The sequence below is a fragment of the Sinocyclocheilus anshuiensis genome, unplaced genomic scaffold (genome assembly GCF_001515605.1).
Source record: "Sinocyclocheilus anshuiensis isolate Anshui unplaced genomic scaffold, SAMN03320099.WGS_v1.1 scaffold55, whole genome shotgun sequence".
Taxonomy (NCBI): domain Eukaryota; kingdom Metazoa; phylum Chordata; class Actinopteri; order Cypriniformes; family Cyprinidae; genus Sinocyclocheilus; species Sinocyclocheilus anshuiensis.
This window is the reverse complement of record NW_015549647.1, coordinates 2,529,913-2,543,271: the sequence shown is the minus strand read 5'-3', so window position 1 is coordinate 2,543,271 and position 13,359 is coordinate 2,529,913.

Genomic DNA, 13,359 nt, shown 5'->3' with positions numbered 1-13,359 from the left:
AACGTGACAACATTAATAGTTAAAAATAGTGACATTAAAGCAGACTTTATTTGACCCTATGAATCACCTGTGGTTCAAGCCAGGGTTGCCAGATCTGCAGTTTTTCTCTACACCAAACATTATTTGTAGCGCACCTCCCATCCAATAATCACAAAGAGCTTTGTGCTTTCTTACTTCTGATAAGCAACAAAGTCTCAGCTTTCAAACCCTGTACATTCTATCACAAAAATTCAAACAATGAATGCCATTTTGATGGTTTTAAATGTGACGTGACAGATCCCTGCAGCACCTCAGTTCATGCAGCAGTGCGGAGCACGAGTCTCTTCCACTTTAATAAGTTATAGCTCAAAATAAACATGAATGAACATCAGAAGGTATGTTGAAAGATACAATATAGCTTACCAAAATGTCTTATGTAATCGCTCAATCAGTGTTTCAACCGTGGAAAGATGCCAATAAAACAGATTGTGAACAGTATGCCACTTAACATGGAATTTACCTCAGCAAAGTTATCCACTGTTCACAGTTCATTAGTTAGCTATAAAACAACACTAAATAGGAGCTTTTTTACTTATAATTATATATGTATGTTTGAATATATCTGGCATGAAGACAGGTATTTATGAAGACTATGTGCAAATGAGTTGTAAACAGATATTTAAATTTTTATTTGAGTGTAATTATCATATTGGAAAATAAATAGCAGTTGAATATAATAGCTCTGTTATTAATTATAACATTTAATATTATAGTAATGTGCCAAATGATAGGTTTCCATACGTAGTTAATCACATCGGTTAGGAGAGATCTTTTTCCTTAAGAAAATCAAACTATCGGTATCGGCAGATATCATTCTGAATAATCGGCTATCGTATAGGCAGAGAAATTCAGTATCGGTGCATCTCTAATATAACTTAAATGATTTTAGCAAATGGCTGCAATATAACAAAGAGTGAAAAATGTAAGGGGGTCTGAATACTTTCCGTACCCACTGTATATAAATTTTCTTATTTTATCTATCTAAATATATATTATTATTTAAATCATAGCAAAGGTTTTAAATAATCTGAATTGGGTTTTAAAATGCTAAAAAGGGGGGAAAAAGGTTCATTTACTAAACATAACCAAGGAATAAGTAATCTTCTGGAAAGGGTGTCAAGTAAGTTGTTAAAGTGAAAGCACAATGTTATACACTGCAGTTGACTATAATATCATCTAATCCAATAAGATGTAGAATGAAAGCCCATAGAGCCATTTAGACTATGAGACTCAGGCAGGGCTGTGCGTGTTAACTGCTCTCTAGTCATTCATATTATGTAACAGCATGAGTGGAACATCCAATAAATTTACATCATCTTTAAATGAAGCGCACTGATCAGTGCACGTTTCGGAAGAAGTGCGATTATAAACCCAAACCCATGTGCATTTGGGATTGTCTGCGCTAAACTTTGATTCGACAGCTTCCGCACTCGACTTTCTTACGACCCACATTTCTCAGAATCAGCTCATTACACCACAATCATTTGTTGTTGTACGCGCAACAAAGACATGCAAACAGAGCTTAAGCAAGATCCTTCTAAAGATTCCAAATTAAATTAATTCCTAGATACAAACATCTTCTCACAAGCCTAACCCATATCCTGTCTGGAAAACAACAAACATCCTGGACAGAAACGTGTGGCTGACACTCTAACCCCAAGCAAAGTTCTTTCTCTCGCTCTCTCTCTCTCTCTTCGCAGCTACAGACATCCAGTGGTCTGGGTGTGCTTGAGAGAGCACAGTGTGAGATCCCTTCAAACCCCAACAGCACAAACAGGCCCTGACAGATTTGCGCTCCCTAATTCGTGGTAAGAAAAACAGCACAAGTATATAAGAGAATTCTATGTGCTCCGAATAAGCACAAACACTCACACTCCCACAAAGAAAGAAGAAGAACAAACATCCAACAATAGCCATTTCTAATGGAAGAAGAGAGCGGGTGAGACTGTTCTGTTTCAATTCACTGATACCGCTAATGGCTTCTTAGCGGTTCCATGAGATCAAGCAGCTGTCAAGGCGATGCATCGGGAACAGGGAGGAAGAGGCGGCATTCCCACAAGAGAAAAGCATCTCGTCAGGATGTTTGGCTAAACATCTGCTCCCCTAATCTCATGGCTTTAGCAGAAGCACATGCTCAGACAAAGAGATGGGAGGTGGAAACACTGACGTCTCCATCTGAAGCATTCTGTAAAAACAGCAGCCTCCTCCATGCATAATGACTAGGGCACTGGGCTACATGATGAGACAGAGCCCTACTGATACAAAACAGACAGTCCAGCCATTTAACCAACGGGTTTTGCATCGCTGACCACTAATTGTAAAAAGTTCATGACTTGCATAACAGAAACTTTCAAGTATGTAACACTTGCTTTTTTGAAGGTCTTTTTTGTGAAGGACTGTTCATTCACAAACCACTACTTTACTTACTACCATCTTTACTTACTTCTTACACATTAGGAGGTCAACTGTAAAGTAAAACTCTATCTGTGTGTGTACAAGCACAAATAATGTTCCTGTGGCTCAGTGGTAGAGCATTGCGTTAGCAGCGCAAAGGTCGTGGGTTAAATTCCCAGGGAACACACATACTGATAAAAAACGTATAGTCTGAATGCACTGTAAGTCGCTTTGGATAAAAGCGTCTGCTAAATGCATACATTTAATTTAATTTAAAATAAAACACACAGGCTGTATACAAAAGTAGCCTACATAGGCACATCATAAGCTAACTAGAACATCCGACGACTTCTAAATGAGGAAATGACTGTACAGTGAGACCATAATTATTAACCTCGTGAGCCATAAATTCATATGACAAACTCAAATATGTCTGATTGCCTAATTCTGAAAGGATCAAAATTCGATTCTGGTCATTCGAGGGGGAAAAAATCTCTGAAATGGATGCGAAACCTTAGGTCACTGATTCATCATTACAGCACATTCTTAAGTAATCCTTCATGGGAATTATGATTTTTTTTTTAAACTACAAAAAAAAAAAATCTAAATTTTAAACAAAGACAATAAAATAAACAGTTCACCTCACTAAATGACATCATTAGTGTGCTGATGTCATTCATTCCACCTGTAAACACCGAATCATTAAACATCGCGTAAGATTCTCGAGATCACATCAAAATGTTTGTTTTTATTCAACTGGAGTCATTCCGACACCAAAACTAACCGAAAACAGTTTTAACAGAAATGTCAAGCGAGATAACAAACTCGACGCTTTCTTGGCAAAACATCACATTTTACTTAAACTTCACATGATGTCACCGCCACCACATAAGACATTTCTAAACTTTCTGCCTGTAACGACATGTGCAGGTCGAGTCCTAAGAACACACGGATCCGCCAGTTAAAATGAACCAAGATGGCGTGAGGCTTGTTGTTCAGAGGGCAGAAAAATGGAGGATATTGTAATATACACAAAGGGATAAATTTCAACAACTCGGCCAGGCGGCAGATGCTGCTCTTTAAGGAAGCAACAAAGATAAGAGCAACGCGACGCTCCGACTCAACGCCAGCGACCCGCTCCGACTGAGCAGGCGATTTCCCCGTCGAAAATACCAAACCGTGTGCTTTTAACAGAGTTTATCAAAAGGAATTGTAAAGTAAATGCTTTTATCATGTTGTCTCAATGAAGAGCTATTAGCTTTTGCCATCATCTGAGAGACGGACATTAAACAGACCAAAGGTAGCGTCAGCTCCTCCAAGTGACTCTCCCGCATCGCCCTCTTCAAATAAGCCCTCTAAAATCAAATATTACATTTTTACGTACCAAAATGAACGACGGGGGAAGCGCTTGCTCTTTTGAAACATGTTTGGATACATTGAGGAGTGTTTACCAATAGTTTACATTTAAAAAACGTAGCAGTTAAAGCGCACGCGAGAGGGCACAAAGGCAGTCACAACCCCCTCGCGCAACATTGTCCACTCGTAAAGTTTTGCAATATTCGCCATCGCAACGGAATATTTCTCTCGATTGGCTTTTCCCGACAACGCCGTTGAAATGGTTTTGACAAGTTTTGCGCTTTTTGCGCTCGAGGCACACGCGTAGCCAACCTAAAGAAACTATCGAGTTAGCTGCCCTCGCTAAGAAATCAAGCCAGCCAGCGACACAACATTGATTCTCCAATGAAATAACTGATCCAGCTCCCAATAAATTCAAAACTTACCCTTAGTTTTGACACTTCGTGTAATTCCGCCTCGATCGGGTTCGAAGTATCACGTTGCGTTTTGTTTTCCTTTTTCGATTTGCTTTTGGAAGAGGCCAGTGTAGCAGGAGATGATGAAGAAGGGAATTGGGCAGTAATTGAGTCTCGGTGTGTGTGAGTGAGTGAGTGACTGCGTGTTTGTGTGTGTGTGTGTGTGTGTTAGTTACGAACAGCAGATTGAAGGAGAGTCCTTTCAAGGTTTATTCTGCCTCACTTCAAGGAATCAAAGTGACGTCAGCGGACAATTCTTAAACGATAAAACTTTTATTCGCTGTGAAAAGGCAAAAGAGTGGAAGTGCCCGAATCATGCACATTGCACGCTGTATTTTTAGCATCGCTCACCATTTACAAAACATCTGTCAATGACGAAGAGCCGAAAAAGCGTGTAAGGCTGTTGTTAACGCTTTAGGTTGTGTTTTATGTCATTAGCCAGCCAGCGACACAACATTGATTCTCCAATGAAATAACTGATCCAGCTCCCAATAAATTCAAAACTTACCCTTAGTTTTGACACTTCGTGTAATTCCGCCTCGATCGGGTTCGAAGTATCACGTTGCGTTTTGTTTTCCTTTTTCGATTTGCTTTTGGAAGAGGCCAGTGTAGCAGGAGATGATGAAGAAGGGAATTGGGCAGTAATTGAGTCTCGGTGTGTGTGAGTGAGTGAGTGACTGCGTGTTTGTGTGTGTGTGTGTTAGTTACGAACAGCAGATTGAAGGAGAGTCCTTTCAAGGTTTATTCTGCCTCACTTCAAGGAATCAAAGTGACGTCAGCGGACAATTCTTAAACGATAAAACTTTTATTCGCTGTGAAAAGGCAAAAGAGTGGAAGTGCCCGAATCATGCACATTGCACGCTGTATTTTTAGCATCGCTCACCATTTACAAAACATCTGTCAATGACGAAGAGCCGAAAAAGCGTGTAAGGCTGTTGTTAACGCTTTAGGTTGTGTTTTATGTCATTTCATTTTTTATTTTTTTTTTTCAAGATTTCAGAAATGCAGTCAGTTCTTACTCATTATTGATATTATTAATCCATATTTGCATCATGTCTGAGCATTATTTAAAAATTGCATGGGGGAAAATATATATATATACTTTTTAATCAAGTTATATTATCAATTATCAAAATTACCATGTATTGTATAAAAGTTACAAGGCATCACATGTTAATGAGATTGTGCTTGCAAATGAACGTGAAGGCATTATGCTGTACAATAGCAGTGGAAATCTGATAATCTGGCATCCAGTGAAATGGAAATTTAATTCTAAGATTGGTTACTTGTCATTCAAAAGCGGTCAGATAAACCGCAAGACAGCGATGCATGATCAAACTTGATTGCATTTGTCTCCAGTTACTTCAATAGCTAAATTCAGGGATTATGGATTAACCCGGCTAATCTGACCCTATTTTCCCTCAAATCATCAGGGGAGTGAGACAAGGTGATAATGTTACGATTTGACAACAGAATTTCCGTAATCCAAAAGATAGTGGCATCGTTTGAGCTGATGTCGTCTCATGTTGAAAAGAGAAAAAAAGAGGATCTGCCCCCGTGACACTCAGGAGGAACAGAAAATGAAAGGCAGAATAATTGGATCTGTTACTTTTAGTATGACGCTCATTGATCTCTCATTTGAATTACACTTGCGGGCAAAGCGAGAGGCGGCAGAATGGCCCTTTGCAGCGGGAGCCGAGCTGGGCACCACGAGGCAAACAGCCATCTGTGCCTAATTGTGTGCTTTTTCTCCCTGCCGCTGCACTCACAATCAGCAACAGGCTGAGGGGGGCCCTCTGACCTAGACTGGGCCAGGGGGGTGGCATGGGGTGAGGGATGAAGGGGGTGGGAGATTATTTCATTGAGCGAGAAAACAACAACAAGGGGGCGAGGAGGGACACGCTGCCACTCCTTAGTGGGAGAGGGGGGCAGCATGAGGGAGAAAAGAGGGGCAACTGTTCGGAGTTTAGCTTCACTCTTCAGGTTATGTGAGACTTGCGTGCACTGAGGTTTTACTTTGCGTGATAAGCAGAAAGCTGTTTTTCTCACTGAGACAATATGCTTATATATAATGCGTGTATGTGCACACTTAATTTTCATTTAAATATTTGAATTTAATTTTGTGTGTGTGTATATGATGTATAATTATTTTATTTTATATATTATAATATTAAGGTATTTTAATGTTTAATTTTTAATTTTTAAATTAATTTATTTTTATTAGTTTATTTTGGCCAGTTTTGGTTTCTCCTTTTTGTAGGTATCACTAATAATGAGCAGTGTTATTTTAGTATCATTGAGAAACTATTATAGTTTTTATGATTAATATTTTGCTATTATCAAAATATTTTGATTTCATTTTCTTTTTTTTTTGAGGTTATTTTTAGTAGTTTTTTATATGCGTCTAAATGTGTGTTTAGTTTTTATTCATTTTTATTTCAGTATTAGTTATTTTTGTACATCATGTTAAACTAAAATAAAATGTTAATATAGAATCTTAAAATAGAAATGTTGCTTTGGCAACTAGATGAAATAAAAGTTTCTTTTATTTTACTTCAGTTAACATTTATTTCAATGAACAATTTTTTAATGGTTTTAATTTTAGTTTCAGTTTTAGTTTAGGTTAACTATAATAACCCTGATAATGAGTGCTATAAACATGTTAATGCTAAAAAGAAAAACAGCGGATAACTAACATGTTTATGCACGTAACAACTCCTGTTGCAAACTGTCAAGCACATTTACTGTAAGTACTAGTGTTATAGTCATGTAATACAACTGATGAGCTAATTCCGATTGTAATTAGACATTTGTGACTTTATTGCTAAATACCACTTCTGTCATTTTAATGTGCGTGTAATGAAACTACATTTTAAATTGTTCAAAGGAGAACCAATCACTGGTCTTTTTGGAAGCATCAGAGCGTATAGAGGACATACACATTCATTTACCAATTTATGCATGCGTTCATTGATCCTCTCTGACTCCCTCCTCACCTGTTGAGTTGAAGCTGGGTGAAAAGGGATGCTTATGGAGGGACACAGAGAGGCAGGCAGACCTCCAGGGATCAGCGCTCTGGAGAGTGGGAGGATAAGATGAGACGATCGTGTGCAAGATGTGCATCTTAACATGTGTGCATACGGTCTATGTGCCTATGTTTATCTGTGATCATAAGACCACCCTGGCCACAGTAAAAAGCCATAATTGTGTGTATATATGTGTGTGTGTGTGTGCACACATGATGGCAATATTCCTCCCTCTGAGTGACTATGTGAATAACCTCCTCCCCTCTTCCAGCAGAGGCACACTGGGGTTTGTAATTGTGTTGGTGGTTCTTCATTAGAGCCTGTGTTGGGGGTTGGGGGTTGGGGCGTGGGTGGGTGAGCAGCTCAGGCTCTTAGGACTATGAGCTGCGTCATTACTGGGCCTCTGGCCTCTCTGCATGCAGCCAGAATGTCAGCCGTACCTCGGTCATTTGAAACATAATAAGCACAAGTACAATGAGTGCAATGCAAGCCTGCTGGGGGAGGGGGAAGTGGGGCTGTGTTGGGGGTTGGGGGTTGGGGCGTGGGTGGGTGAGCAGCTCAGGCTCTTAGGACTATGAGCTGCGTCATTAACGGAGGCTGGGCCTCTCTGCATGCAGCCAGAATGTCAGCCGTACCTCGGTCATTTGAAACATAATAAGCACAAGTACAATGAGTGCAATGCAAGCCTGCTGGGGGAGGGGGAAGTGGAGGGAACACAGCCTGTCTCTTCCATTGGGCTGTTTTTTTTTTCTTAAGAGGCTTGATTAGAAGATATAATAACCTAGCGAATAATAACTGGTAAAGACGATCTCCCCCGAGACTGATGGAAACCAAATTAATGTGGAGATTTGGATTTAATTGTTATTTTTCTATTAGGGTGCATAAAGACAGAGGAGATGTCCATCTAGAGTGGGAGATGTGCTTGCAGCTATTGATTTTTTTTCCCCTTCTCTTTTCTTTCTCACCCCTCTCTCTTTCTCTCTTCAACACAGATTTTAATCATCTCCGAACACCACATTCCCTAATACCATTAACAACACTAACCTTCCAGCGCCACAAAAGCATTTAATTTCCAATGACACAAATTTCTCTCCAAGAGACTCAAATAGTGTCTTTACGCAATTTGGTGGCCTTAAGGTTTTGTTTTCTGGAATAATTGAATTGTGATCCTCTCACTTAGTCTTGCATAAAATCGCTAGGCAAAGAGCTAATCAGTGCAAAAGAGACAATAGTTTTCTCGGTTTGCCTTATTAGCCTGTTTTAAAAGAGTAAAGAGCATTTTTCTCCCGACTGACTTTGGAGCAACTGATGCTCGCGTCAGAAACTGATAATTAGAGTAAAATCGCTTCGATCACCGATGCGAACAGAAATGTTTCTGTTAGGTATTTAAGCTGTTTGTTCCTCTGTCAGCGCTGCTGTTTGTATCCATAAATAAGAGATGACCTTTAAATGTTTACATAATTTATACAGCCATAAATTCTTAATATATCTGACTCCAAATGAGACAGCAAGCCGCTTGATTATGGCTCATAGTCGAGTTAAAATACAGACTGTCTGGGGTGATATATACACACACCTGTATGTGAGTCAGCAATGAAAACCATTTTTATATCTGACTACGGCAGAGGCTGTCTCCTCTACCTACTCAATGATTAAGCATATATATAGAGCAGTTTTAAGACTGGGGAAGTGTTTAGTTATATTTAGAAGACAAAAACTCTCATTTTGGCTTTTAAAATGAACATATTTATATTACAGTGCAGCTCAGCAGGTTATAAATCATTACATCATTATCAAGATATAAAATTAAACAAAACTAAAAAGAAATTTCTCTGCAGTTAGCTGGTAAATTTATCAGAAACGGCAGCATTACATGTTTTTAATTGACTGATTGAATGTTAATATGACCTTGCTGATGTAAGTGTGTGATTCAAATGAAATGCATAAAGCCATCTACTAAAGAAAATAACTCAAGAGCCTTTGCATTGGTGGAAAATTTATTTAGGACAGAAGGAGTTTTTTTTCCCTCTCTCTATTCCATGTGGAATATTCCCTGCATTAATCACCCAAAACAACAAATGTGTCAAGAAAATCACTTTTGAGACAGGTGCAGTTGACAGCTGCAATACAATAATAAGTTGAAAAAAATAAGCAAAATATTTTTGTATAATTAAAAACTAAAAATAATGCAAGATAAAGTTTCAATGTCAGCCAAAAAAAATTCTCAATTGGAAATAAATTAATTTTGCACCCTAGTCATGATTATTAGTGTGTATAGCGATCATGATCATAACGGCTGCACATAAACTGACCTTTGACCTCTGGATGTAATGTTTCTGCAAAGGCATGTGAACCGATGCTAACCTAATTTTTTTCTACTGTTTACTGTAGGTGCATCATCCCTATGTGGGGAAAGTCTTATTAATATGGCTGCGATGAGGTAAACAGATAGGAGGAAGTGATGGAGTGGCAGATCCACGGGGGATAACCACATAAGGGGTGACAGACCACTGACATCAGCCCTTGTTCTCTTGCTCGCTCGCTCGCTTACTCACTCCCTCTCTCTCTCCCCCACACACACTCATTTCCAGGAAGGGGTCATTAATGTGCGAGAAAAAAATGAATCCAGTCATGGCTTTAAAATGGAGTATCTTCTCAAAGAGATGCAATCATTCCTAACATTCCTAAATCAGGCTCAGATCTCACAGGAGAACAGCACAAAGAAGCTTTTAATTCCTCCATTTAGGAGACAAAATACATCATTTTATCATTAAAGCATGGTTTGGAGGGGAAAAAGTACTTTTCAGATTTTATTTGAGAGTAGCTCCCTTAAGTGGTAGCAGGGTTCATCTTAACCTGACCAATAAACCAAGAAAATTATCCGCTTTTCGTTCTCTTCAACATACCAGCCCTCTTATAAAACTACAGCAGTGGTTCTAACATCCGTACAGTAGTTAAATGTTCACATTTAACAGTCGTAATTGACATTTTCCCTCGCTCCCTTCAGCAATGATATATCAAAGAGTGCATCAGCCGCCGGAGGAGGACAGAGGTAAATTTTCATGGATGGAAGGAAGGAAAAACAGAGGACAGCCCGTGCAGCTGATCAATTTCCCAAGATTAGCTTTCAGCGGCTGTGCCTACTTCCATTTGTAAAGATAATATTATTTAATAACACTTTTGGGTGACTGTTTAAATTATCATACTGCCTACAGTGCAAGGCGCTAATGGAAATATTTAACATAAATTCCCTTTAAAAAATGACGCCTTAAACAACAGTTGTAAGAATTATTCTGAAATTAAAGGAGTGTGCATAAATGATTCTCCCTGGCCTTGACGTGCTGTTCTCAATTACATTCTGCTCAACTGGAACAATGGAACGATGCTAGCACGGCGCTTTATCGTGCATATATATGCACTGTTACGAATGTCATATGGAAGCTATTTATGGCCACGAGCATCAGTGCCAAGGGCATACAAAACAGGGATGTTATTGAATAAATTCAGAATGTGCAAAGGAGCAGTGCAACGATAGATCAGGTAGAGCCCAGCCTTTGTGAGGTTCCACCTGAAAAATGATCGCTTGGCTTTTGTTGTGCGCCTTCAAAGACAGACATCTGAAAATCCGAAATGAAGAGACAAAGCTATAAGCATTTCTTGGTCTTATATTCACCTTCAACTTCTTTTTAATGATCTCATTTCAAAACACCTTCCTGCGGACCTCCCCTTTCCTGTCTGGCTAACGCCAAATTGCATAATGCCAACTGAACGCTCGCATTTGTTCTCCCTTTCCCTTCTCAGGAAATCTATTTACATTTTCACGCCAACTGTCAGTCCGTATCAGACCTTGATTTATACAAAAACAACGTCTGCTTTAATTAGTCATTTCGCCTCACTGCTGTCTGTGCTCTAGGCATCAAGCGGGGTCAGACATTCGGAGGAACCTCCTTTTTGTATGATCAAAACTAGGCCATCAGCAACACCGTGATAATAGCCACGTCTCAACACCCCAGTAACATGCGAGAGTGTGTGTTCGAGTGTGTTTTATCCCCCATGAGCCATCCATCTCCACTCCGCAGGGTGGATTTGGGTGGAGCACGGATAATCACAGCAGTCACTATACACCTGGAGGACTGGAAAACAATAAACAACTAACAGGTATTTTTTCCTGTCAGCTCTCTATACTTTCCCAGGCACTTGAGAGAGAGAAAAAAAAGGAAAAGGAGGAATGTTTACACAGCAATATTACATTAATCAAGAGAACATTAGCGAGAATGCACCACATTATGTACTTGTACGGGTTTAGTGTCCGTAATCTTCAAAATGAAAGTAAACTGCACCATGTGTTTTTGCTCGTTTTGGATTGCGACATGTCTTGATTATCCCAATTGCAATCACATAGAGCAAACAAAAGTGGCTGAAACCTCGTGCTAATTTCACAGACTGATATTTCAGATGGAAAATTAACCAAACAGATGCTCAGAAGAGAGCGACTCTCTTGTCAGATGTTGGGGAAGTGCGTGTGAGTAACGACAATCACATGAATGGGAGGGCAGACAAACACATTCTCACAACCAATTCTATTTTGGGGTCTGTGCACTGCTTTGCTGACTGAAGTGGCATTGTGTCCTTTGTGAAAGCATGGCCCTCTGAGGTGCGTTCATGTGCTGTGAACCTCGGCCAGGGAAAAAAAGCAAGAGGCTGGAGACCAGTGGAAGGCGTGGGAAAGCGACTAGAGAACGAGTGAACGGAGGCCTGTGGAAAAGCCGAGCGGTCTGCAGGCATTCCTTTGTGATTACACATCTGTGGAGAAAGAGGCCAGACATTCTTTCAGCCATGTCTGAAGCTGCTGACTTCTACCCTTGATCCTGCACTATTTTTTCTTATCTGTAAAAAAAGAAACTCAGCTGTGACCATTTTATTTGGTGACTGCAGACTGTGTTTCCTAATACAGAAGCATGACGTGGCCTGAATCAGCCACTTTCAACTTTTGCACTTGTATTTAAAGGGGTCATATGATACGATTTAAATGTTTCCTTTCTCTTTGGAGTGTTACAAGCTCTTGGTGCATAAAGAAGATCTGTAAAGTTGCAAAGACTAGAGTCTCAAATCCAAAGAGATATTCTTTATAAAAGTTAAGAGTCAACCACGCCTACCTAAAACGGCTCGTTCTAACACGCCCCCACATGTCTACGTCACAATGTGGGAAGATTTGCATAACGCCGCCCAAATGTTCACGCAAAGAAAGAAGGCGTAACGTTTATTCTCGCTGTTGCCGCCGCGGCCATGTTGTGGAGACACTGTGTGTTTCGTTGTGAAAGCGAAACTACTTTCGTCACACACTTGAGGTATTCGGCCAATCACAACGCTCTGGATAGCTGGCCAATCACAGCACACCTCGCTTTTTTTTAGACCGATGAGCCGATGATAAAAATCTACGCGTTTCAGAAAGGCGGGGCATAGAGGAGAAACAATAATGTACAGTATGTGGAAAATAATGTTTTTTTTTAACCTTAAACCGCATAAACACATTTCATTACACCAAATACACAAAATAATGTTCTTTTTAGCAGCATCATATGACCCCTTTAAAGTCAAAAAAAAAATCAAGCATAGAGTGGAAGCTCATGTCCTTGCTCTCAAAAAAGATACGAGATTTTTAACGCCGGGCACCCATGTGCAGTGCTTCCTTCCTCTTTTGCAAACATAAACATTAGAACCCTTCCTTAATCCAGTCATCCACTGGTGGAAGGCCGAACATGACAGCAGACGGACAAGGCAAACACTGGTGGGGGTGGTGCTTGTGTTCCGTCTTTGTTCTGATGGTGTCCTCTTCATTATAGGGCCTTTGTCACCATGTAAGGATTAAGAGTGAAAGAGAGCTCTTCTTCTGTTAGGCAGGGTTAAAATCTGTCTCCTAATAAAATGTTCTTCCATATGTGCACATCAGGGCATGTGGCAGTGATCTTTTCTATTTGTTTTAAAGATGTTTCCTCTCATCCTGCTCTTTAAAATGGATTTGAGTACACAGTGGTGGACTTGTGTAAAGTAAACCAGTTATTAAATAAAGTAGTTCTTAAGTAGCTTAT